Source organism: Oryzias latipes, chromosome 22 (assembly GCF_053564925.1).
Source record: "Oryzias latipes strain Hd-rR chromosome 22, Olatipes_Hd-rR_3.1".
Lineage (NCBI taxonomy): Eukaryota > Metazoa > Chordata > Actinopteri > Beloniformes > Adrianichthyidae > Oryzias > Oryzias latipes.
The window spans coordinates 2,048,719-2,062,302 of NC_136258.1; the positions used below are offsets into that span (position 1 = coordinate 2,048,719).

The 13,584-nt window shown below is 38.8% G+C and overlaps 2 long non-coding RNA genes across 2 annotated transcripts; both read right to left on the reverse strand.

The window, feature by feature from the left end:
* Window positions 1–703: 703 nt before the first annotated feature.
* Window positions 704–2,671, reverse strand: LOC105357008 (uncharacterized). The gene is made up of 3 exons (XR_911039.4): window positions 2,557–2,671; window positions 2,130–2,225; window positions 704–780 (listed from the first exon to the last, which is right to left on the reverse strand). It is a non-coding gene; the product is annotated as an uncharacterized LOC105357008 (long non-coding RNA).
* A 7,229-nt stretch (window positions 2,672–9,900) lies between these two features.
* LOC144989071 (uncharacterized) lies at window positions 9,901–13,120 on the reverse strand. The gene is made up of 4 exons (XR_013653220.1): window positions 12,630–13,120; window positions 10,607–12,527; window positions 10,273–10,487; window positions 9,901–10,207 (listed from the first exon to the last, which is right to left on the reverse strand). It is a non-coding gene; the product is annotated as an uncharacterized LOC144989071 (long non-coding RNA).
* Between the last annotated feature and the right edge of the window lie 464 nt (window positions 13,121–13,584).

Here is a 13,584-nt window from a genome sequence, read left to right on the forward strand (position 1 = left end):
TTACATAATAATTTTTAAGTTGACTTACTTAAAAAGTATAAGTTATTTGAACTTAAAATCTTTGAGTTGAATAAAATAAAACAATTTAACTAAACTTAAACTATAACTTTTTATTTAACTAACTTAAAGATTCTTACTTTACTGAACTAGAATATTTTGTTTTTATTGAACCTTAATACATTAGTTAATTAACAAAAAAACTTTAATATAGCTCAACTCAAAATGAATCATTTGAAGTCTAGACTAGTCTTATTTGTCCTTCTTAGTCAGGGCCATTCTTACAAAAGAAAAACTGAGGCAGAATTGTAATTGCAAGTTTATTTTTAAACCACCTTACAAAGGTACATTTGAACTTGTGGTACTAGAAAATGTAAAACACTGCACAATTTGTGTTAAGAAAAAATGCACAAGCCATAAAAAAAAAAAAAAAATCAGTCTTCAAGAAAAGCAAAAAACGAGCACTAATCTTTTTTTACACCATTTCCTTATACAACTTTATAAAAAAGAGCATTCTTACATTTCAAGAAAAGCAAAAATGGTTTATTAGCCTTTTTTTTTTACACTTTTCCCACATAAAACTGTATTTTCTTAGGCTGCCCTTTCCCTACAAACATTAGCGCTCAAAAAAATACCCATTTGGGAATGTCGCCTACCACAAGCTCATCTTCCACCACAACTGCTGTACTGAGCGGACAGAAATGCACTGAACTTGTATTGTTGTTGCTGACGGAGAATGCCAACAGAGGAGCTGCTGATGTCTGCCTCTGGTGACTCTTTAATCTGCAAAGAAAAACTAAACAGTGTAGTATTAAAGAAAGAATTGATCGTTTGAGGGAAGGAAACTTTATGCAAAAACTACAACCTGAAATTTACATTTTAAGAGAAGGTCAGAAATTACACATCAAGAAAATTATTAAAGTTGATTTAAATTAATGATTTCAAGCATTGTAGTCAAAGCAATAAATAATTTACACATATTTATCAAACTCATTACAGAAATGATGAAATGCATTGATTAAAAAGACAGAAAATAAAACAAAAACGTCACTTAAATCACATTTGCTTAATTAAATACAGTGATCATTAACTAAAGTCACATAGAGATTGATTTATTGCTTGAAAAGGATCTGGAAGAACAGAGCTTATATAATACAAAATCAAATGAAATCAAAATAAGACTACTTGTAAGAGTCCTCATCATTCCATAAGGCACTGTCCACAAAAAAATAAACAAAAGCTTTTGTAACATGACAATCTGAAAAGAGGATCACATTTATTCGCCCAAACCCCACCCCTCCCTCCACCTAACCAGTTTCACCAACATAACTCTCAGCTTGTGCCTGATGGTCAGCACCTTTCAGGACACGTCCAGGAATTCCATCCGGCCCGGCTTCTTACCTAGTATTCACCCTCTGGAACTCTTTCCTGATGTCATGCTCTCACAGTTAGCACTCGTTACTCTCCACCAGGTTGTGTCTCTGTTATGGGGCAGTTGTTCAACTACAGCACAAAACATCTCCATAAAAATGACACAACCTGCTGGAAAGAATGTCACCTTCTTGCCAATGCAACTTAAGAGCAAATGTTCAGTTCAATTTTATTTATATAGTCCAATGTCACAACAGAAGTCGTCTCCATGGGCTTCATACTGGCAATTGTACATGAACATGAAATCATAATACATTAGGTATTGGCTAAACTAAACTAAACAGACTAAACTAAACTAGGCATCCCTGCCATTAGACCCTCTTACACAGTAAGGAAAAACTCCTTTATAAAAAAAAACTCCTCCCCAGGAAGGACAGGCGATGTACCAGAACTCTTTGAGAAGAATTACATTTTCTAGTTCAACAACTGCATTTTTAAAGTCCAGCAGATTGGCTTCATCCAGATGAAATAGAGGACGGCTGTGGGTCCGAGACGAGCCAGAGGCGAGGTCCACGGTCAGGTACAGGAGCACAGATGAGCTGGAGTGCAATATTTTAGGAGACCATGTGCTTTGCCACATAACATTGCTTTGCCATGACTTTCTGGTTAAGTTGTATTACCCACAGAGCTGGAGTATTAACCAGCACACTGTCACTGGTACTATTTAGTGAATAAACCATTATCCATCATGAAGTACTTACATTCCAAACTTTGAAGAACTGTGGGTCCTCCTCACGTTTGTATATGGGAAGCCAGTACAGGACAGGAATACGTTTGACATCAGCAGTCTGCTCTTGCTGCACAGAGACAAATACAAATTAATATGGCAAACATATTTCAAATGACTGCACCCTTTGGTCTGGCTCAGTTCAGTTCATCTAATCTTTTTAATAATCTTAAAATTGTACAGTTATTTCAAAAAATACACCAAACATAAGATGACATTACATTCATATTTACAAATGCATTGGGATCAACGTTGATGTTTTTTTCTCCAATGAAGTAAACATTTACAGTCATTCACTTTATTAGAAACGCTCAGTGATTCATTAGAACCAATCCAAGTCAGCCCCTTCTTTTAGCTATACTAATGCATAATGTTGATCATGCCATGCAGTTACACCTCACCTGTTTATCATAGAGGTGCAGAATGTCGCATAGAGCCTTCCGGTTCGTGCTGCCTTCTGTCTCAACAAGATCAGGATCTGTCAAGAACTGTCTGTCCAGGTCCAAATAAAACTGTTTTCACAGGTTGACATTTGTGATGCGATGAAACTCAGCTCAAATATACAAAAAAAAATGAAAATGTTAAACACATTTCAAAGCTTTTTCAAGCTACTGGTAGCTTGGAAAAACCGCTGCATTTTACAATACCCTCAATACTCTGTCCACAATATGTAATCTAGGATGCATACTAATATTTTTTTAATATTTGTGCATTAGCTAGAATGACATATTTCAGAGGATATTTTAGAAAGAGACAAAACAGTTGTGTTAAAATATTTGACATTGTGAAACACAAATCACAACCAAACCATGGGCCAAAATACAGTTTTTTGAGTCTTAAGGCAAGCAAATTATATGATGCATTTACTACTTTAACTCGAGCCCAATCCAGGACAAAGTTATAACTGCTACATAACATTAAGGTAGCTTTGACATTTTTACTTATTTATAATTAATTTAATTTGTCAATAAGGTCAAATGTTCTCCAGGAGGATTCATTGGACTGGGAGCTGCTCGTTTCTTAAATATTGCAGCCATGTTAATTACAATCAAAACTTACCTCCGCTCTTATTTCAAACGCACCGCCGGTTCACTAAAAGAAGATACAAGAACATGTTAGCGTAAGGCAGCTAGCTTAGCCCACATATGCATTTATTAGGTTACTACGTGAAATACAAGTTACAGAAAAACATAACGATTACCAAATCACAGAGCCTGTGGTAAAAAGTAGTAGAAAAAAGGCAATTCCCACTGAGTCGTATATGTGGCTGTGGCAGCCGCTCTGCCAGAGCTAGCGGTTAGCTACTGGTAACGGTTAGCTAGTAGTAACGGTTAGATAAAATGTGCGCCAACCAACTCGGTAAACGTAAAACTTGAAACTTTGCCCCAACAACTTCTTTTAACCACAAGCAATAATTCTCTGATGACATGATACTGCAAAACATACATAATTGTTTAATTCAGAACAAATATTCGAAGATACACACAAACTCGTGGAGCACGTCATGAATACAAAGGATATACTAGAAGGAACATCAAAAGAAGCAACAAATATATAATACAGAGGCGAAAGTCGTAAAGTATAATAAAAAATAAAATATTACGACTTACCTAGACGTATGTGCGTTGTCAACTTGGGCCAGCTGACACTCCCATCAGACCTCCGCCATCTTGAAGACTTCTGTGGCTGAGTTCACGTTCATGGGCGTACGTTATGACGTCATCACGTCTCATTACTCACAAGTTTTGACTCCAAGGTTTCATTTACTCAAAATGTTTTAGTCCAATAAAGATATAACTGTGGCAAAAGTTGAATCGGCTTATAGGTTTTAAGCTGACTCAACTTGTTTGTTACTTTTGAGTTCAGTGATTATAAAACTTTTGAGCTCATTAGACTATTCGGGTTTACAGTGATAAGGTGAGAACATGAACTTATGGTGAGGCTACGTTCTGCCATTATGGTCCTCGCCTGTGAAACAGCCTTCTGGAGAACCTCAGGGCCGCAAAGACTGTAGAGGGTTTTAAGAAGAGGCTCAAGACCCACCTTTTCATGGCTTTTGGTAAATGGTAAATGACGTATACTTATATAGCGCTTTCTACCTTCTTACGAAGGCCCAAAGCGCTTTACAGTCACAGACCCATTCATCCATGAACACACACATTCACACACTGGCGGCGGCTCCGCTGCCAAACACTGGCGCCAACCTCCCACCAGAGGCAAAGCGGGTATCAGTGTCTTGCCCAAGGACACTTCGACACATGGGCGTGCAAGGCGGGAATCGAACCTGCAATTTTACGATCATGGGTCGACCGCCCTACCGCTGCACCACGGCCGCCCTTTTAGTTGATTTTAACTGTTAATTTATTCTATTAGGTTTATTATAGGCTATTTCATGTATTTAATTTCATTTTATGCATCTTATTCTCAATTTTATGTTTTTATATACATCTTGTGTTTTTAATTTTAGTATCTTATAATGATTTTAGCCCCAGTGTTTCTTGTGGGGATCTTTTCCTCCAGGGCTTGCCGGCTTGGTCGGTGGTTGTTGCTGCAGTTGTTGCCCTTGTTGGGGCAGCTGGGGTCTAACTTCACAGCCATGAAGGCTGTGAAGTTAGACATGTTTGTTTGCTTATTTATTTATTTGTTTGTTTATTCAAACTTGCACAGTCAATATTCATTGTCATGGGTCATGGGTCATATGTTTTAATGGAGGGGAGTGGGAAAGGTTAAGGGTGGGTTGGGTTTTTACTGTAATGTTGTGTGTTTTCTGTTTTTAATGTTAAAGCGCTTTGAGCTGCACAAAATGCATGAGAAGCGCTATTTTATAAATAAAGTTTGATTTGATTTGATTTGATTCATCTTAACCCATAAGCCCTTTCTACTGGGCATTGATCTCCATTCGGCCACAGGTAAGGTCACAGGAAATAGTTTTATGGATAAAATAAATAAACGATGTGGGTTCCCACCACCAGCTGACGGTGCCACACCGTCACACAGACATCTCCTTAAAATGTTTTCTGCTTACTGTACCAAAGAAAATATGATAGAACATGACAAAAATTAAGTTATTAAATTGGTCACATAACATTAGCAAACAAAAAAAGCTTTTCATCATCTGGGAGTTCTTAACCTTTCTAGCAAGTTTATGTGTTTAGCATTATTCACACAGGATAATTCAAATTACTCAGCAGAAAATAGGTAACTTCAAAGTACAAAGAAAAATTACATTCAAAGCAATTAAACTATGATTTTTAATCAAAATCACTTCAAAACAAGAATAAAAGAGAAGAGTGGACATTCACGAACAGTTTTTCTTTTGGACTTGATCGCTGCCAGAGTAGAAGCTTTTCTCACATCATCAGAATGATTAGTCATCCTGTGTGAACTTTAGCTGGGATTCTTTCATTCAAACATGCTTTCAAATTCTACTTTCTTCACTCAAAATGCATTCCGTTGTTGAAATGTACCGAATCCTGAATTTCCACTTAAATAAAGAAGCACATTTTGTGTTTTAGGGATTCTGAAAAAGAGAAAGAGCCAGATGACAAAGATTTAGCCTATAATATTCACAGACAGACACACACACACACACACACACACACACATACACACACACGCACACGCTAACACAGACGCGCACACACAAAATATAATTATGATATACAATCCACTCTCATCCAAAGCAGATAACAAAAGTAAAATGTCTGCTTTTTGAAAAGGTATTTTGTGAATGTTTGAGTTTTCTGCCGTCTATATATGTGATGGAAAACTGACAGACATAAAGAAGTCAGGCTGTTGCATCGCATTTGGTGGATCAATATCCTCCTGCAGAGGAAAATAAATGAGTTCACATCATTGCCTGTAAGAGCAGGTGGAGATAAGGACAAAGTTGATGGTTGAGTGGCCTCGAAAAAACAACAACCGAGTAACCATTAATATTCTGAGCCCAGATTTCAGCTGAGAGGCAGGTAATGAATGCTCTCCTGATAATATTCTGCTATGTCTTTTCTCATTTTATTAGTGTGGAGTGGATTTATCAAAATGCACAGACCTCTACTAGCCACACAAAGAAGCACATAAATAAGACAGGAGAAGTTGTCCGTCCCAATTCTGCAGCAGTTTTAAATCTTAAATATCAATATGCAGTTTTTTGCCCAAACCTGTGTCGTTTTCTAGGACATTGTTTCTGCAGAAAGAGAGTAGTTCATCCTCCTATCCTCTGAGTTGTGGACAGGGCGGTTGGCGCAGAGTAAGCCCACCCCCATTTCCTATCATCCATCTGTTTACTGCTAGCTTAAAGCCCCTCACAAGCCCAATCTAATACTACTGGTGCAACAAAAACAGTGAGTAATATTGGAGTTTTGAGCCAGATGCCAGCTCCGATGATGAAAACTAAGATGTAAATGGAGCTAATTGTCTGCAAATGGATGCATAAGAATAAATTGATTCCTCCTGATTTGCAACAATTTGGGTAAAGAAATACCTAGAAATGCAATTTTAAGCATAATTAAGTGGGTTTTTAATAAGCTTAAGGGTGTATTCAGACTGGACACATTTGGCTCGCTTTAGGTGAACCAGAGTTATTCTGGAACAAATATTCAGTCAGAATACACCAAAGCACACCCTGCTCTGGGGCCAGAAATCGCTCTCTGACCCATCTTTGAAGGTGGTCTCGGTTCGTGTCCAATTAGACTGAGCTTCAGTTTGCTTTGAGATTCCTCAGTCTGAATACGATCCGTACACGGAGCCGAATAACTGGACCAAAAACCGCCACTGTATCCGACATAAACAGAGCAGGAATATAGCAACAAATGAGCGCGGACAAATGCAAAGCAACAATTGTTGTATTATCAAACACAAAAAGATTGTTCAACTGTTTACTTATTTAAACACAGCTGAAAACACTTCTTACATGCTTTTCTGTGTCTTGTAATGTGGTAAGCGCGTAACGAGTGACAAGTCCGGCACTACTGTGATGACACTCTAAAAGATACCTTGTTAAAAACAATTAAAACGGCTTTTAATGTGATGCACATTGCTTATTTTTGTTTTCCTGTCAATCTATATGTCAAAAACACTTTTCAGCGGACCTTCTTATACGTCTTCTTGTAAGTAACACCCTGCAGCCCGCCTCTGCCGTAACAAAACTGGAAAGCGGAGGATTTCCATAACTTCTGCACCTATTTGCTTTGCCCTGACCTCGTAATTCCTAACCAATAAGTGAAGAGATTTTTAGTCACATGGTTTTGTTTACAAGCTTTGGTTTAGAATCAGGAAAGGCCACTTGACAGCTATGAGGTGCCGTGTAGGACATTATTCAGAATTAGCATTCATAAATCAATCATCAATCAAGGCTCTTGCGGGGGGGGCGATGCCCCTTCCCAGTGCGTAGAGCCGACCAAAAAAACAAGGGTCTTCCAAGCTTTCCGGTCTTGTGCCAGAAGCTCAGTATCCTTCATAGCAACCCCATAAGGTTTAACATCCCCTGCAATAACATCTGTCCACCGAGTACGGGGTTTGCCTCGAGGTCGTTTCCAGCCCGCAGCCCCTGGGTTAAACTCAAAGATGGCCCTCGTCGGATGGTAAGAGGTAAAACGGAGAAGATGGCCGAACCATCTGATGCGGCGTTGCGCAACAAGGCAAGAGGCTTGGGGCTGGCAAGTTTGAGCTCTTAAGGCTTTGTTAGAGACATGTTGGGTCCACTTGATGTTCTCAATGGTCCTGAGAGCCCGGCTGTCGAAGCCATCTATTCTTGCGGCTAAGCTCTTATTTAAGGGCCATTTCTCAGAACCATAAAGCAGAATGGGAAGTACAGCTAGGTTGTAGATCCGGAGCTTTGTCTTGCGCGAGATGTTTTGATGACGCCACAATGGTTTTTTGAGAGACTGCAGGGCTGATGCTGCCAGTGCCCTTCTGCGGGTGATCTCTGGTTTTTGGTCACCGTTAGCCGTCACTATGGATCCCAGGTATGTAAAGCTCTTTACAGGCTCGATGACATTGTTGCCGAGCTGGAGAAGGGGTGGGTCTGGGCCGTCACCAACGTGCATGAATTTGGTTTTTGTCCAGTTCACCATGAGACCATACTTTTTTGCCTCTCTGCTGTAGATGCTCAGAGCAAGTTTTAGCTGGCTGAGGGATGTGCTGAACAGGATGGTGTCGTCAGCATACTCCAGGTCAGTCAAATGGTAATTGCCAAGAGACACTTCAGGGACTTGCTCACAGACCCGGGACATCAGCTGATCTATAATGCAGTTAAAAAGATCGGGAGCTGCCACACATCCCTGGCGAACACCACTGGAGATGGGAAACCAATCTGAGTCTTTGCCATTTACGCGGACACAGCTTTCTGCATTGCTGTAGAGCAGACCAAACAGAGAGACAATCTTGGATGGTACTCCAAGGGTCTTTAGGATATTCCACAGCATTCATAAACACATATGAAATCTCTCACACACTAGTGAAATGCTTGTATACATACAACTGAAAATATATTCATTCAAATACACATGTGAAATCTCTCACACATACTATTCAAAATCCTCTCGCACATACTACTGAAAATTTCGATAGAAACGGAAGGCATTTCAGTAGAAACGGAAGTTGGCTGATTATCGCGAGATTTAACTGCAGTCAAAAGCGTTGCTATGGTGATGTGTATCGGCAGCCTAAAACAACTCGGACCAAAGTAACAACTTTAAACTATAATAGACTGGCTAAGGCAGAGACTGTTTGCATCTGAGGCAAAACATGGTCTGGGTGACATTTTTCTTTTTCTTTCGTACATTTTTATTTTCGACTTCCAGAGTCTCTGCGTCATGAGCGGGCCCAGCGGACTGTGTTATTGCAGGTGTTTCAGTCCACAACCAAAGGATTGAGAGACCATGGGGTGAACTCAATAGATTTTATTAACATATTTAATTTCAGCAACATCTGTTTTTCTTGCATTATGTTTATTTGCCAAGAATTGAAAGGGCATTAACAGAGTGGATTAGTCGTTGGAACAGCCATGGCCTATCCACACAAGGTGGCCAGACATCTATTATGGCATACAGGTGTCATTAACAGCGTAGGAATTCATCCAGTTCTGAGTGACATTTTTGAAGCTGGCTTTTATGGCATTGATGAACAGGGACCATTGCCTGAACTTCAAACTAATAACAATGTTGTAGTTCCTGACATTAATGCTATGGTGAATGAGACCACAGTGAACCTTTTTCGACAAGTTAATCCTCTTGAAAATGATGGGAACCATGACGTAGATATTTTTTCTTCACTTGTGAACTTTCTACAATGAATGCCTGATTTGTTTTTGTTTTGTTAAAACATTCTTCAAAAAATAATTTTTTCCTAAAAGTATTTGAAATTAGTTTTCTGAGAATGTAGCCAGCAGCAAGTAGTAACTGAGCTTGGCTAGTGGGTTAGGTGAATATGAAAATGAACTATAAGAAACTGATTGGTTCCAATTTCAGATAAAAAGCGGCTTAGTACATAAATCAACTAAATCATTTCGTACCATATCAATTGTTCTTACTTAATTTAAATTGTGTAGGTTAAACATCAAAATGTAATTAGTGAACTCTATATTTAAAGATGAGCATTCCAATGTAAATATTTAAAAACACATAAAAGCTGACTTTTTTTTGAAAAGTATTTAATAACTTGTTATTACAAAAAACAAGACAGCACAATTTTAAAAATTAAAACGACTGTTATTTAGCATTTTTCAAAACACTGTGCAACTCAACTAATGCAACTAGAAATAAATGGACACAAACTCAGCATTAGTGCAGGCCTGTTTATGCTCTTCCAAATCCATGTGTGTTCCCTAAAGCAAAATCAAACTTCTCCCTGAGAGCTGGTATGATGTATGCAGTGGCAACTTGATGCAGTTTACACACGTGTTTGAAATAGGAAACATTGATGAGAAAAAGTCATCATCTTTATTGTGCATGAACTGCACTGAAGGAGTTGGGGAAAAGCCAATGGCTGGCACAACAGAGGCTCCAGTTGTAAAAGCCAAGATCTTCTGCAGTTTGGATGGCCCTTCTTCTTCTGCACACAAAATTAAGCATCATAAAGAGGTAGCAATAGAATATATACAAAAAGGTGTCACTTACCTTCAGCATCCAGGAGAAAGTCTCTCCAGAATGTGACAACTGTTTCCTCAGCAGCTCTCTTGTTGCTCCCTTCTGGGGAGAGCCGGATGCTGAAGAGATTCTCCATCTGATCAGCCGTCATCACGCATGGCTGATAGCAGAAAAGGGGACGAAAAGAGTCTGGGTGACTTCTGATTTTTTGTAGAACCCCAAGAGTTGTCAGTCCTTCACAAAACCTGAAAATGAGACAGAATTTTAGATATTGTTGAATGCTTTTTGTCTGCTAAAAAGTCAGCTTTGGTGCATTTTGGATATAGTGTGATTATTCTGATTACAACTTATTGATACTGAATACCTGTGAAATGGGCCTTGAACCCTGTGAATGACCTGAAACATGACAATGTCCGGCACCAACAGATCCCTGTCTCTTAATGACTGCATCTGCCTCAGACATCCTGCATTGGCCAAGTAATCGAGCAAGACTGCCTGGGACTTCCCAAGCTCCTCTATGTTTGTACTCTCAGACACCTACAATTAGGAGGAGTGGAAATTAATGTATTACTTTGGCTACAAAGTAGTTTTTTAACTTAATCTAAGAACATTGATATTCCTTTTTTTAAAACTGAATAAAGGTATATAGATCGTTAAATAGATTGCTTTGAAATGTTAGGACATAAAGCTGAAAGTATTTTTTTCCCACCACACAATTGTTAAATATAGTGATTAAGAAAGATACATTGCTTTGCAAATTATTCTACTGAAATGAAAATAAGCATATATATTTAAATTAAATAACATTAAAAAAATACACTAAAACTTTAGTGCTGAGTACGCTAGAATAAAATGATTTAGATCTCTGACTTAAAGCAGCAAGGCCTGTTAACCCATCCGCCAAGAAACAATTTAACCCTTGTGCTACCTTAGATTACCCCCCCTTCCATTGAGGTGTTCTCCCTACCATGACAAAGGTGGATAAAGGTGGAAAGATTTCATGTAATCCATGGACAGCAGTGAAGATCACAAATCATTGAAGAAAAAAGGTTCAGAGCACTGTCTAGTGGGTCTAGATGACCCAACTCCCAATGTTAAAGTGCCTAGGATAGCACAAGGGTTACAAAAACAAAACAAAACACCTTTTTCACTTTTTCAAGCAATTCGGCGTCAGCTATTTCTTGTAGGGGCCGGATTTGCAGAACCATCAACCAAAAGAGAAAATAGAGTAGGTGAAAGGAAGTTTGGTGGTGCACCAAGCTCACTGCTATGTTTCTCCCAACTGTGTAGGACCAGTCCTCCCTTAAAGCTGCAAAGAAATTGAAAAAATAATACATTAACCGTTACAGTTCAGATAGACAGACAGAGACATTATTCCCACCAGTGCTGTTTAAAGCCAGGTTCTTGCTGTTTTCTTTTCCTTCAAACATAGGGGACACAGCAATGGTTTCCATCAGCAGTCTCAGGAATTCCCTTTTTGGTCCACCCAAATCTACTCCTTCCTCATTTTTTCCCATGTCATCAGAAAATGTAATCCAGATCACTGAGTTGGGGTTGTAAGATACCCTTCGGAATCCCTGCACGGCTCCCTCCCAAACAGCAGAGCGATTGATGTTAAATTTGCAGTGCTGCTGTGTGTTAATCTTGCTTGAAAGCTCCAGCAGTATCTCTTGAACAGGTACTTGTTCCGTACTACAAAAGGAAAAAGCTAAGACATTGTGACAGAAGCACTGATAAGTAATTTCTTTTGAAATTATTTTGTATAAGGAAATATCTATGTCTCCCTTATAAATATATTGAAATAAAACAGTTCATACTGATGGTGACATCTTAATCTTCTATTCCTTGTACTCACAGTGGAGTCTCCATACTGGCAGCATTAGCCTGGTTTAACTCCTCATCATCTGAAGACTCATCCGGAATCATTGACACAAGTCTTAAAAATGAAGAGTAGTCCTGACTACTGTTGGCAGGGCTGGCAGTTCTTACAAGGGAACGTTCAATATGACCGCCTGTACCACTTGTGCCAGGAAGGCAATCACCCTGGTCTACTGGATGGCTTTTTACACAGCCGACGTCGTCATCATTGGTGCAAGTGCCAGGGTTGCCATCTTGGTCTGGACTTTCAGAGAGACAGCTCAACGTGGCAGCAGTGCTTGTGGTGCAATGATTTTCCATGCTTGTGTGGATTTGTGGAACTTCAACACAATCATCATCACTGCTGTTGGTGGTTCTACATGTCCTGGGGGTGGTGGGATGGAGTTCATTTTCTTCCTCTGAGTCTTCTTAAGTAGGATAAAAAAAACAACAACAATCATATCATATTTCAAAAATACTAACAAAAGAAGAAAAGCGTAAAAATGGGTGACATGGAAGAAAACACTTACTAAAAGGGTTTTTGATGGCCTGATGTACAGGGCTTTGGTTTTATAAACTTTATGGATTAGCAATCCGGTTAGTTCTTGACCGGCTTGGAGCTTAGGCAACACCAGCTTCATGCCTTCAGAAACTGAAGGCTATAAAGAACATTGTGAATGAATTATGCATATTTTAGAAAATGTATTTTTACAGAATTTGCAATAATTCTGCATTCACATCATAAATCACTGTTGTTTCACTATCAGTAGAAATGGATTGTACAGATATTTTTAAAAACTTGCTTTTACCTGACATCCCCTGGAATGTGTTCGCCAAAGCCCTCCCTGATGCGTTACACAACTGTTTGGTAGTTCCAAGCTTTCTGAAATTCAAAGGCACTGAGTAGGTGTTTCCCATGCCTATGTAATTTCAACTTTGGACCTTGCTTACAAACCACATCCCAAAATGGTTTCTGAAGGAGTATGACATCTTTATTGAAATGGTCAAACTGCTGTGTCCGAGTTCTGAAACAAAATGAAAACCGCAATATGAGATCACATCTGGTACATTACAATTATACTCCTACTTTGATTTATATGGCAATAATTGATATTATTGTCATTGTGAACCACCCTATACCCATCCTATCACTGCTCCATGCACAGACAACGTTACAGAATAATAACCATTATGGCAATTGAACAAAAGTTAGAAAAACAATGTTTGGATCAATTGAACTGTAAGTATATACATTTATGACCGCAATCAAGTGAGCCGTCATTTGTGGAACTGCTAGCCGTCACTAACATTTTGCATGCGCATTGACATTATGTTAAGCGTCTCATGGAATGGTATCTTAGTACATGAATAACATATCAAACGTACCATAATCAGAGACAAAAGTGGAGGATTTAAATTGCCTTTCAGGTAAGAAGTTTAGGGAAAAAAAACACCTTAGACTCCAAAAATATAACTTTATGAGTG